Source organism: Anser brachyrhynchus, assembly GCF_964034855.1.
Source record: "Anser brachyrhynchus genome assembly, chromosome: 12".
Taxonomy (NCBI): Eukaryota; Metazoa; Chordata; class Aves; order Anseriformes; family Anatidae; genus Anser; species Anser brachyrhynchus.
The window spans coordinates 19,956,423-19,969,701 of NC_137707.1; the positions used below are offsets into that span (position 1 = coordinate 19,956,423).

The 13,279-nt window shown below is 39.1% G+C and overlaps 1 protein-coding gene across 7 annotated transcripts in view; it reads left to right on the plus strand.

The window, feature by feature from the left end:
• Positions 1 to 13,279, plus strand: part of LOC308176799 (uncharacterized protein) — a 521,877-nt gene that overhangs the window by 218,406 nt on the left and 290,192 nt on the right. Inside the window, exon 7 of one of the 7 annotated variants that reach the window (XR_013938637.1) lies at positions 2,336 to 5,729. The exons of the other annotated variants lie outside the window; for them this stretch is intronic. The gene's annotated coding sequence lies outside the window, so the exon portion shown is untranslated. Of the gene's footprint in view, positions 1 to 2,335; positions 5,730 to 13,279 lie in introns of those variants that run through there. 7 annotated transcript variants of the gene reach the window in all.

A 13,279-nucleotide genomic window follows, 5' to 3' on the forward strand; every position in this document is an offset into this window, starting at 1 on the left:
AACAGGCTTCCTAGCGAGGTGGTTGATGTCCCATGCCTGTCACTGCTCAAGAGGCATTTACACAATGCCCTCAATAAGACGCTTTAACTTTTGATTAGACCTCAAGTCGGACAGGAAGGTCCCTTCCAACTGAACTGTTCTATCCTACTCTATGAAGATTGCAAAGCCTTGTAGTTCAAGTCTTGAAAATTCTTCCAGGGCATTCTAGGTTGAGAGTATGAAGGCTTAAATTACTCGTGCGAACAGCTCTTTCCTAGGAGAACACCATGGTGCTGACCTGAGCAGGGGGCCTGCTCTGTTTGGCTCACAGTGTGCACGAGCATTCCTCCACATGGCAGTTTGCTGAATGCAGTTCCCATTTGTTTATGAAATGTTACTGCGAGACCTTGATTTTTGTGATTTAAATGTATGGCTAAGCATCCTGCTCTGATTAAATAATAATTTTTCCTGCGGGTATTTCAGTTTGGTACTTTAAGAAGGATTTAAATGTCTCTAACCTGCTAGTAATGCACATGTGGTATCATTGTGCTTAAAAACCCATGTTAACAAATCTGTGTTGGCTGAAGGTTAGGGTTTTTTTAGTCAGCTGTCAAGTGTTTTGGGATATCTTTCATGACTCACTTGTGGGTTTGCAACCCAGATTACTCAGTATCTCAAACGTGTGCTGTGAATTTTAATTCATTTTATGTTCTCTTCAGTTATGAGCATGGAAGGAAGAGCAGAGCAGGGAAATAGCAGTAAGATGCACCATTGTACAATAACATGCTTCTGAGTAATTTGGATGCATAATTGATACAGATTTTGCAATAAATCTTTGTGAAAGTGTTTTTAAAAGCTGTGGAGATTTATATTTTTATTTTCACCTTTGTGTTTCACTTCTCTGTCATGTTTTTATATGTATGTGTGTACCCACTCAATCTTATTTATAAGTTGTCATTATCTTAGGCCTTCAACAGGATGATAGTACAATTAATTACTATATTCTCGTTAAACTTCATAGACTGTTGAATTTTAATTTTCAATCTTCAGTCTTTCAGTTAGTTTACCCCCAAAGTTGTCCTTGTTGGATTTTAACAAGTTAAGTGACCTTTTCAGCTGGTCTGTTTGTAGCCACGTTCACCCAAGCAGTAGAGGACTGCTGCTTTCGAGTGGTACAGTTCCTTGTAGACAGAGATGGAAGTCTCTGTGGGAGCACGATACTCCAGGGGATATGCTGTGATGTTATTCCAGTACAAGTGACGTCGGGATGACTAAGAATCTCTCTTGCTGGCAAGCAAACACACGCGGCCACATGCAAAACTTGGTGGGAGCCTGGAACGTGCTGCTGAAATCAGAGGAAAGGCCTGTGGCAGTGGCAGAAGGGGCTCTGTTTGCACAAGAACACTACGCCTTGTGGCTTCTTCACTGCCCTAGGTTTGTCTTCCGTGCATTTTTCTTCAGTTTCTCCTTTCAATATGAATTTGTGGTGGCTTTCCTGTTCCTCTTTCATGGCTGTGCTTGATCTTATGTTAAGTAGCTTTCACTTCCATGTGCTAGACACAACACTCCTTTGCAGCACAGGAGAATATATGAAATGCCAGGGGTTAAAGGATCTGTCTCAGCAGCTGGTCTCTGACACTGTTGTGATTGCCTTGGAAAAGGTGATAGGAAATGGGGAGAATATAAGTGAGTTTCTTTCTACTAGGTTAGAGACTGCCTAGATAGAACAGGCTGCTTCCATGCTTTGGAGGCTTTGTGGGAATGGCCTCAGTGTGTTTAGCACTTTGCAGGAAAAGCCATATCCTTCCCTGTGGGGGAGAAAGCGGAGAGGAGCTGTTTCTTATGGGCTGCAAGACAGGAAACAAAGCTATTACCAAGTTTATTGGTGTGCTCCTCCACTGAGTTAGAACATATGTTCTGCTCCGTGTTGTGGATATGTCGCTGTGAGAGTCAGCATCTGCCTTGATCCTCGCTCCCACTTCCCATTGCTGCCCATTCCTCTCCCTGCCTGAGCTCCCCCAAACTGAGCACCAATTCTGGCAGCACTGGCATGCTGGTTCCCTGCAGGGGAGGGAAAGGCTGTGCCACAAACCTGTCTCTGAAAGAAAAAATCAACGAGGACAACTTTACTGAATGATCACCAGTTCAGAGTCTTCCCCCCCTTTACTTAAAACCACATCAAAGTGAATTATAATGTGGAATTATTGCAGCCCTAATTGAGCACTGTTGCAAACATTTGCCATTTTTTGTTCTTTCTAATTAATTTATCTAATGAGGAGTAAATGGTAATCTTAAACTGGGGTTAAGAGTTTCCATTAGGAAAAAAGGTGAAAGGTATTTTATGTTTATGTCTTAGGATGCCTTAGCCAGCTGATCCAAGGACTTCTGCAGACCTACATCTTCCATAAACTAAGCCCAGAAGAGGGACCTATAAGATTCTACAAAAATGAATTATTAATCACATTGGACACTTGTCTAGCACAAAATTACACTGTACTCCATAAATTAGAAATTACTGTAGGGTATGTATTTAGTCTCCTCAAAATGTATTATATGTATAATCTTTTCCGGCTAGTCCTGAATGAATAATTGTTACAGATGTTGTCTCAAAAATCTGACTAATTCTCAGTACCTTTTCATTTTCCTAATCTTAATTAAATCTGTGACTGAAGAGGACACATGATGAGAATGGAAAAAATCACCTTGTTTAAATCAAATGCAGTGATATGAAATCAAACCGATCAGGATAAAAGTGTGTTTTGTATATAAGCCATTAAGGCCCTTTTTGTTATTCTCCTCCCCCCATTTTTTGTTTAATACATCCAAAGGACAGAATCGCTGTTCAGCTCCCGAGGCAAACAGAGGGCTAGATTCTACAGCTCGTACAGAGGCTTCTTGTGCAGTGAGAGCTGCGCTGCATCTGGTTTTCTGAGAAGTGCACTGTGCTTCCAAAAAGCTTAGAGTCATTTTTCTTTCCATCCAGCCCAGCTAATGCACTCTGCCTCCTTCAGCAACTGCACAACTCAAAAGAACTTCTTTTTTGAGAAGGTTATTTTCAGCCATAATTTGTTACCTGAACCAGCTCGCAACCCCCCAGGTGACTGTCAGAAGAAGTGAAGAGTGGATGCAGAGGCTGGGGGGGGAAATAATCAGATGGGAGGGAAGCACACAGCCCCCCAAATCCATCCTGCTGTCACCCCTTTGTGCCATGCACAGTAACCCTGAAAAACTGGTGCAGGATGATGCCAGCTCAAGTCCTGGAAGTACTGCAGCACTTCACCCGATTAAATAAAGCTCTCTTAATTAGATCAAGTGCAGCATCTAATTGACAAAGTTGTGTTTATTTATGGCAGTAGCTATGGATTTTTTATATGGCTCTCTGTTGTTTATAGGACAAATCACACACAAATTACTAATTCCAATGGATTAGGCTCGTGTGAACCAGAGCAAGAATAAGAGAACGTGAGAGTTTGCAGAAGCTGCTTTTCTTAATTTGACAATGTCTTTAGATAAACTGATGCAACTGTTCTGCATGCTCAGAGCTGTCTGTTGGTATAAATCAGGCATGACTTCATTACTCGAGCTTGAAACCGATCCATGAAGGAGGAGAGTTGGACTTGGTTCTGGGTTTTTGCCAAGTTTGGGGGATTAGGATAGGAAGTGGTTTATTGTAAATCAATTTGGCTATATGTTGTTGTAGTAAATAACAAGCAAAGTATGCTTAATACATATTTAAGTATTGGAACAGCAAACTAATAAAATGAGATGGGAGGTTTTAGAATTTTTTATAGGTATATATTTTTTTAAAAAAATCATATTCAGACAAAATACCAAATTAAACAACCTAGTTTCTTGCCCAGGCCCTTTAAAATAGAAGGAGATGTAGACCTTGTGGCAATTTGTGTAATAAGAAGATGATTTAATTTCAGTTTTTGAGGTTTTGGCTTAAAAAAAAAAAGTTCAGATCTGCTGATTTTTAGCTTATTCAGTATTCAAAGCTTGTTTTGCAGATTTACTGTAGGGTGCTTTTGGCATAATTGGATTGATAAACAACACATACTGGATTGCTTTGTGAAATGAGAAAAACAAAATACACCTTCCAGTAACATCCGATACGGTGAAAATACTTTTCTTCTTAGGTGTCTGACTGAAAGTAAATTTTCCCTTAAAGAACCTCAGATTGGCTGTGTGGTACCTGGCAAATGTTTGGAGTCAGGTGCAGCCTTTATGCATGTAGGGGAAAACTAATTCTTTTGGATTTTGAAATACCAGAGCTGTGCTCTTTCTGTCCTTGCACATCCCCTCTGTAGTGCCATGTAACATCTCTCTGAACTTTTGTATATCCAGATTCAAAGTCAGCTTCTTGCTCAGAAGCATGTGGAGTTCTTGTTGAATAAAGCCGAGACTGTCAGGAAACACAAAGCGAGCAGGCTGTGGGCTCGGTGCGGGAATAAGGAGCAAATGGGCTCTTGGCCCCCATGTCTGCCAGTCCCAAGCAGCAGGTGAATCACATAATGCTGCATAGCAATATCAGATCCAACAGTAGGCCAAGGAGAAAGATCTTCAAGTAATTTAGCTTTGGGGGTGTATGGTGGTGTTAATTTTAAACAGGGACTGTAATAAGAAATAAAATGACAGTCAGATGCGTATCATTTTATAATCAGTGTTAGCTTTGCTACTGCAGATTAATGCCTGTTACCTACCTGCTTAGGTTCAAGGTTGAAAAGGCTTTTGTTGCCCAGCTAAATTCCAAAATGTATTGTTCTACTTCGAATATATAGTGCATTTGTACTGCACTGGTATATTTGCACTGCTGCTGTATATCCATGTGTACATAAGTGCCTGGAGGCTCATAGTAGTGCCACAGTAGTGCAATCTCTTAATTGCTCTTTAGGTTGGGAATAATGAGTTTATAAATAGCTTAATGTAAACTTGCTAATGAAATTTGAAGGTAGACTTTTCTGGGTAGCTTTGTTTTGAGCTAGGTTTTCCTTTTTAAGTCATTTTCAATTTTATTGAAGTTGTTAACAGTGGTGAATGAAGATCTGTGTTTATGGTGAAAATGGTACAGCGTGTGTTGTAATGCCACAGAAATTCATCTTCTCAGCATACTCAGTTAATGTTCTGAAAAAGGATTACTGCTCTTCAATGGTGAGAAAATGGTTTATTCATTGGGATCATGCATTTTCAGTCTTTCCAAACTGCTTTGGGGACGGCCCTCACCAGTGAGAAGAGTAGGAGCCTACAAAGGGGCTTTAAATGCAGTTAAAGCATTCCGGCATGAAACTATCAAACAGTGGTAACCAAGCGCTCACCAAAGATGGATTTCAACCCAATGGCTTTATATTTGATAGTATTTCTTATGAACAGTTTTCTGATGGATTTATTTTTACCTAATGTTTCATTTGATGGTTGGACCAGATGATCTCAGAGGTCTTCTCCAACCTTAATGATTCTGTGATTCTATCTGCTTTGTAGTATACGCTGTGTAGGTAATGAAAGACACAAAAAAAAAACCCACAGTTTTTAAGCCATGAACAATGTAAAATCAAACATTGTATGCAGGCAGTCTCCACTGTGGTAGTATCTGCACTTCAGCAAGTTTTTCTTTTTTTCCTTTTTTTTTCCTCGAAAGTTTCTTGTAAAAGTCATGACCAATGCTGTCTCAAAGAAGTTTTTCTGAAATCAAGATGGCTAATCTTGGGACTGAGAGTTGGTCCCTAGAGTAAGATTCTTCAGAAAGAAAGCAACTTTCCCTCCCCCCCCCCCCCCCCCCCCCCCCCCCCGTAAAGTAAAATAAAATTAGAGCTTGAATATAATCCTGAAGTGGGGACAGAAATATATTCTTCCACCCGAGATGTTTTTATAAACAATAACTTTCTACCTTTCTACTTCAAAAACATCCGCTGGCATTTATATCACTCTGTATTGCAGTTTCTTCATTGATTTTTTTCTGGACTTGTGGCATTGTAGGCTTTATATTCCACATTTTCCCTCAGCTCTGTTACAGAGCATATATACTTTGCTTCAGCAGAACTGTGATTTTCTTTGTTATAATCCAGTGGTAGCAGAAACCTGGAAATTTGTTATGGTTTGCTTATATTTCTTATTCTGCTGTAAAACTCAAGATATTTGATGAGAGCTTGAAAAGCTTTCCTTGAACTAAAATGTATTTTCAAGGTATACAAGTTTACCAAAGTTGTTTGTACTTTCTTTGATACAGTAAATGGGAAATTTAGGAGTCATTGTACTATTTGTATGTGTATCTGTTGGAAGAATTTCATGTTAAAAGCAGAAGCTCTGAAGAAGGCTGTTAAAGGATTATTGAATTGGTGGTAACACATCATTAACAGAAGATTTTTGCTACTGAAAGCCCCCTTCTGGGTTAATTAATACTTTTTTCTTACATTGAGGGAAAACAGTTTTTTCTCCATGATTATGTTCTTTAAGAGCATATTTACTCATTTAGTGGACTCTAAATATTGTCAGGAGAAGAGCTGTAGCACAGGAAATACTGAAGGGAAGATACTTGTTTGCTTCTTTTGTTGTCTGCAGTTACATCTGTGTAATAATCTCTGTTTTAAGAAACAAATGCATCAGAAACTGCAAGCGCAGGTCCAGCCTACATAGTACAAAGTGTGATGCAGCAGGACAGTCTTCCAGGTACTTGTCCAGCATTTCCCAGGCAAGTAGCTGTGAATGCACAACACCCTGTGGTAGTAAATTCACTATGGCAAGCAGTCTGCACCTGGACAGTGTTCTGCCATGTTTGGAAACAACAGCTGTTACTTCAGTAACCTCTCTTCATAAACTAGACACTGCCTCATAGTGAACTTCAGATAAGGCCATGCCCCGAGGACATGAGGAGCAGAAGTTCCAGAAGTACCAGATAAATGTAGAAAACCTTCACGTTTTTCCCAGACACTTATCTAACAAGAAAGAGGGTAACTGGGGCCACAGGATTTGTTACTGAGAACATCTGAATTGAACAAGCTCCTTGGTTAAGGATTAGCGATGTGGGCTGTATCAACATTTTCAGCAGCTGATGAATCTAAGAAACATTATGGTTTGAAAACTCTCAACTTTTGGCCTCCCTAAAGCACGAAACATACAGTATTTGCTTGTATGAATTAAGCTTAAAAAAAAAAAAAAATCTAAATTGGGCTATGACCAAATTTTTGAGTTCAGTGTTGAGTTCAATTCAGTTCAGTGTTGATATTTGCTATAAACCAAAAATTCTGACCAGTTCCATCTCTAGGCAAATTCATCCACAACTGAGATTGCACACCTGCACACCTCTGCCATGTCTACATTACCAGCTGGAGTGATTAACATTTATAGATGTTTGAGCTAAAGAATAAAAAGCCTAAGCTTTCTAATTTTGGAAGTACAGGGGATTACAGTCAGTAGAAAAAAGTTCATCTGTACTGTGTGCTCTGCAAGTGGTAGTAAGCAATGGGGAAAATGATAGGTTTTATTTTACAAACAGTTGAACTTTTTAGTGAAGAGAAGTGTACTGAAGTTCTGCAGATGAACAACTAATGAGGAAAACACAGCTGATTCATCCCTGGAAGTAGAGAACTCCTACAGATGAGGCCATCACTCATCTAAGCCAACTGCTGAACAAAGTATATCATTCAAGTCTGGGGAAACTGACAATTTTCAGGATAAAATAATAATGGACTTGAGATATTGTGTGAAAACTCAGTCTCAAATCTTGAAATTGAAATAGAATCATAGAATGGTTTGGGTTGCAAGGGACCTTTTAAAACTTTTAAGTTTAAAACTTTTAAAAGTACATGGACATGGATATCTAGTCTTGCATGAAACTATTTTTACTTTGTATGCTGCCAAGTTAGGTGTGAAGTGGCTGGGGTAAGGGAGAGCCACCTGCGTTCTCCTCCGGCAAAGGAAATCTCCCACGTGTTTGTTCAGTTAGGGGAAAAGAGGCGCTCTGAAAAGGCAGGGAGTTGTGAGTGACCCCTCCTATTGTAGGTAAACTAGAAAATGAGAAAACAAAGTCCCCCAAATAAATATTTGAACTAGAAATAAGACCTTTTTTTTTTAATGTAGCTTTCTTTTTAAGGTTTGCAACATTCTGAACGTGAAGAAAACATTCAAACACGCACACAAACAAACAAAAAACCAACATGTATTGAGGCATTATCTCCCCTATACAGAGAATGCCAGAGGGTTTTTCTAATTTCTTCCTTCTTGTTAGATAGAAAACAAAAGTGCTTTTGTGTAAATAAATGTTAAAGAACCTGGGGAAGCAAGACTTGTGGCTGCAGAATGCTGTATTGGCTACAGATTACTTTGGGAAGGCGTGGGGGAGGAATATTTTGCACATTTTAAACCTTGAAAACCATAGAAGTTGTATTAGGGGGGAAATTTCAGACAGAGGAATTTATTATGGTTTCAGGAGTTGTGAATTTGTACTAATTAATACATTAAAAAAATTACTTTGGTGACATTTTGGGGACCGAATTAAGTAAAATGAGTGTATGGTATGTTAATGTGAGCTCATAAATGGCTAATTTGAATATGTAATTTAGATCAATTAGAAGGCTCTTCTCAACTTTAAACAGTGATAATAGAAATGTAAAAAAGCTGGGTAGTTGTTAGGATTAATAAGAGTGTTACATCTGGGAAAATCAAATTGCAGTGTCATATTTTTAAATGCAAATTAGGTTTAAAATTTAAAGATAATACGCATATATATAAATGTGCAATATATGTAAAAATGCTATAATTCATTACAAAAAAATCATGTTCTATAGATTATGAATTTTTTATTATTATTGCCTGCAAAATAGGCAGGCAATAGTACCATTTTTATTTCCAAAGAAAATTTGGTTTATGGGATAGTTTCCACACTTAGTTACATTCATTTTTCTCCAAAAACTTGCAGACTAATTTTGGTCCTTTTGAATTGCCGCAGTGAAGTTACACTGGATCTAAATTAGGGTAAATGAGATCAAAATTTGCCCCTGAGGTTTTTATAATATTTACAACGTGTAATCGATTTCCTTAGGAAAAGCAACATACTTATCTTGAGGAAAAAAATGTGGATGAAGACTGGTTGGTTAAAGATTTTGAGAATCCTCACGTTGTTTCTGGGATGGGCTGTATGTGAGTTTTAGGAGAGGCTTTTATTACTAGTAATTCCTGAATTATCGCCTGTGTAACAGATGCACCATTGTTACAGTATCACCTTGTCGTTGTTCCCCCTCCAGTGACAGGATTTATGCACCAGGCAGGATTAAAAATGTGATTGTCCCTTTTGTATGCTCACGGTATTCAGTGTGGGGTCAGCTCTGACATTTCTCAGCCGTGTTTCAGTGTGAACTGAATCTCTCTTGCAGTCAGGAGCCAACTGAGCCTATACAAGGCACAACCAGGAATAACCAAACTGCTTAACATCTTCTTAGATTTAATATACCTTTAGATGTCTGGGATTTTCAGGGTCTCTTTATAAAACTGTTTCTCTCGAACAACTAAATGTCTTTGCATGGTGCTGGAGCTGTGGCTGCAGCATGGCCCAGCACAGCCTTCCTGGCTTCTCACCTCCTGTCCTGAGGTCTCTGTGAATACCTGCTTGGGATGGGCCAGGAAAACCAGCTGGCAGGCACATTGCTAGATAGTAAAATGACCTACCTCACTGTTTTAACTCCTGATAGCAGCTGTAGGTTGGTAAAATTTAGCTGAGATATGCCTACATAGTCCTTAAGCATGTTTTCAGGGTTGGCACATGCGTGCCCTACTGAGATGCATTTGTTTAAATGATGTATTCTTGTGGTGTCTGACAAGAGTGCCTTTTGCCTATACTTTTGTTTTGAGAAGTGGCTGAATTTCCTTTCTAGCCAGCAGTCCAGAATATTGAGATTTGAAGCTGCTAAAGGTGCAGTTATCTCCTGCATATGTCGCAGGGTCAGAGTTCTGGAGGCTTCAGATTATGCAAGGAAAAAAAAGGCATAGAGAATGTATTTTCTTACTCTCCATTGAAATGTGAAACCTCAAGTTGTAAATGCCATTAATAAAAACCCAAGGGTGTATTTGGAACTCGAGCATTTTGCATAGCAGCTTTATGCACTGCTGCTATGCCACTAGGCTTATTAAAATATAATTTTAAGAAAATTATTACAATGGGGTGGAAAACCTACAGAGTTCATTTGAGAGGAGACAAAAATAATTAAAAAACACAGATTATCATCAATGGAATTCAGCTCCAGTTAATTTAAATCCACACTGGGTTGTTCTTACGTACTGCTTCTGAGAGACTACAGAACAAAACTAATCTTTATGCTGCAGGAAAACATGATTAAGATCACCCCACCTGAGAAGTTTGTCTTAAACTAAATTGCTGCATGTTTATGAGGACAAAAATGTTTAGTCTATGCAATGTGTGCATTAAATGTAGCTATGCCTTCAGTTGGCTTTTTGCCCTCAGTTTAAAATAATTTCCTTCTAAACCATACGTTACACCAATTCAAACATATACTAAAACAACCCTTACAATATTGAAATGGCTTTTACTGGTGCAGATCGACAGCAAATGGCATGTACTCAGCGCTGCATAAGCCATATGCTATAGAAAAGGTGCTACTGCAAATAGAAAATAGCTTTTCTCCTATTACAATGGCTTTGTGGTGAGTAGAGATTCCTGGCTTTAAAAAGCTGCAATTCACAGAGCTGTTTCTGCAGGCACCCCATCAGTGGCAAATGTCTGCCCCAACACAGCAGGGGCAGTGCTGGCCAACCTGCTACACAGGGTGCACACCTCGCCGCGTCTTCCAGCAGGGCTTCCCTGGCTTGCTTTGTTTGAGAAACTTCGTGGAGGCATATAATATCAAATCAATATGACAGATTTTTAGAAGTGCTGTATTAACTCCACAGGTGATCTGCCATAGCTAAAAATCAGAAGTGATTTAGAAAATTTAGAGCATCTCTTTGGCAGCAGCCAAAGCACAGGAGCTGGGAGCAGGTGCCCAGAGATGGAAGGGACTTGGTGGCCGGCATGGGATATACCAGCAGCATGAATGCGCTTGCTGCCTCTGCTGTGCCAGGTGGTTTTGTGTCATGGAGCCCTGGGCTTAGGGATGGTGGCCCTGCAGTGCTCCTGCACCCATCAGCCTTATTCCCATGCTGGTCATGGCGAGATGAGTCGCTGAGTTTGTGCTTGTGCCTTCACAGGCTGCGTGTCCAGTGGGATCAGCTAAACCACAGCACTTGCAGGACAGAAGTGTTCCTGCCATACCACTTTGAAATAGCTGTTCTATAAAAATTAACTCTAACTTCTGACAGGCAGAAATATAACTAAAGCTCAAGAAATAGAAAAAAAAAAAGTCTTTTAAGCAAAACTCAGTTTGTCTTCTAGAGAAGAAGTAGTTCATAGCACGTATTTTATAAGCTCTTTTGTTGAGAGGCCAGCTTCAAATGCTAGCCTTGCTTATCAACATGTTGCACGTTTACCTGTGTAGCAGGTTTTGGTGTAACACCCTTCTGCCATTTTCCTCTCTTTTTCTTCTTGCTTTAATAATCGTGATTTTACATTATTTCAAATATTCCAGAAGTCACTTCACTCACCAGCACAACAATCAAGATTAATACATCCCATGAAGTTCTCACTTAAAAACCAAACAACAGCAAAATATTTTCCCAAATATTTATTTCTGAACAGAAAAGTCGCTGGAAAAATGGGATTTGGCCTATAGTAGGCATAACAAAATCTGTATGTTCAGCAAGAAAAAAATGTTCTGACATCCACTAGAGTTTCCAATGAAGCCTATGAGATGATGTGCATGGAGAAGTGCTTTAGAGGATTGCATATGACTGGCATCTTTGATCATCATTATACTTTCAGTTGGTCAAATGCAATCTATAATAATAGCTTGTCACCAGTTACCTTTGTTTTTCTGCTCCTTGCCAAAGCATGTGGCTAAATGTGCTTTCAGCTCAGCTTGCTGCAACTATTCCAGTCTTTTGAAGGTCTCTCCCACACTCTTGTAAGCTCATTTGGGGGTAACGTATTATGATAAACTGAAGCATCCCCAGGCATTTCCTCTGTTCCTCGGATAGACAGTAAATTGTCCCAGCACACTTCTTGCCATGGGGGGCATCTGGCAAAGGTATAGTTCTGTGTAGGCTTCTGTGTTAGGCACACTGGGACAAGGTTTTGACGGCTGGTGGTCTTTTCTAAGGCTTCTAGCTGACTTCCATTCTCTGTTTTCTCACCACGATCACTACCCTGCCAGGTAATGTTTGCCCAAGGTAAAACGTCCCTTTGAAAATTTGTTTAAAGCTTTTCCATGCAGTAAGTTATTCTCTTGATCATGTAAGCTGGCATATGAATGCTATTAGGTTTTTACATGCTCACCTTCTCTTGAAACTTTTGCTACTTCAAGGTCAGTTTGTTTTGTTAGATACAAACGTATACATGTCTCATTGAGTTAAATACTCGTGTTAATGTCAAGGGAGGAACTTAGTCAACATTCAAAAATTCTTGAACCATTCCTGTTCATCTGTATTGGGTCATTGTTTGTCCCTGGAATTTACCAATGTCCTCTGAATAATCAGTGAATTTAAGCTGATTTGCTTCCTTCTGTCTTACTAATATTCACTCGAAAATCCAAATTGATCTGTGTTGTTTCTATTCAGAATGTAGCTGGTATAATTCAACTTTTTGATCACACAGGCCCTCTCAGCATGGTTCAATCTACCACTAATGGTTCATAAAGCCAGGCAGTCTGTTTTCCAGTGAATTGTAGTGTAACAATTCTTCTTTGTGTTAATGTAGACTCCTCCCTGTTTCAGTGAGGAGAATCAACACTGAAATGCTTTTAAACAATCTGTAGGGAAAGGAGACCTGGTACTGCATGTATGAATTTGGCAAGGCTGTTGGCCGTTTTCACTGTGTCCTACATTCATTCTTTCCTTCTCAACTGTCTTTCTTAAAAATGGAGAATGAGATAAACTCACCAAATTAATTTCTACCTGTCAACTAAAAATAGTATTTCTTTCTATGTTTTTGGGACCATGCACTAGGCCATGGTTACCGTTTTTTTTTTTTTTTTTTTAAGAGTTTCTGGTTCTCTCTCTGGATGGTGTCAATGGCAATAATCAAAGGCACGAGTTCCTAAATACAAACCTTGTATGCCGTATGATAAAGATTTTGAAAAAGTATATGGATTTTTTTTTGTTGTATATACAATAGGTACCACTGTGTAATTAATGAGAAATATTAAACTGCTATTCATTTTTTTATTTAGAAAGCAATTCTAGTATTATGCAGCTGTAAAAT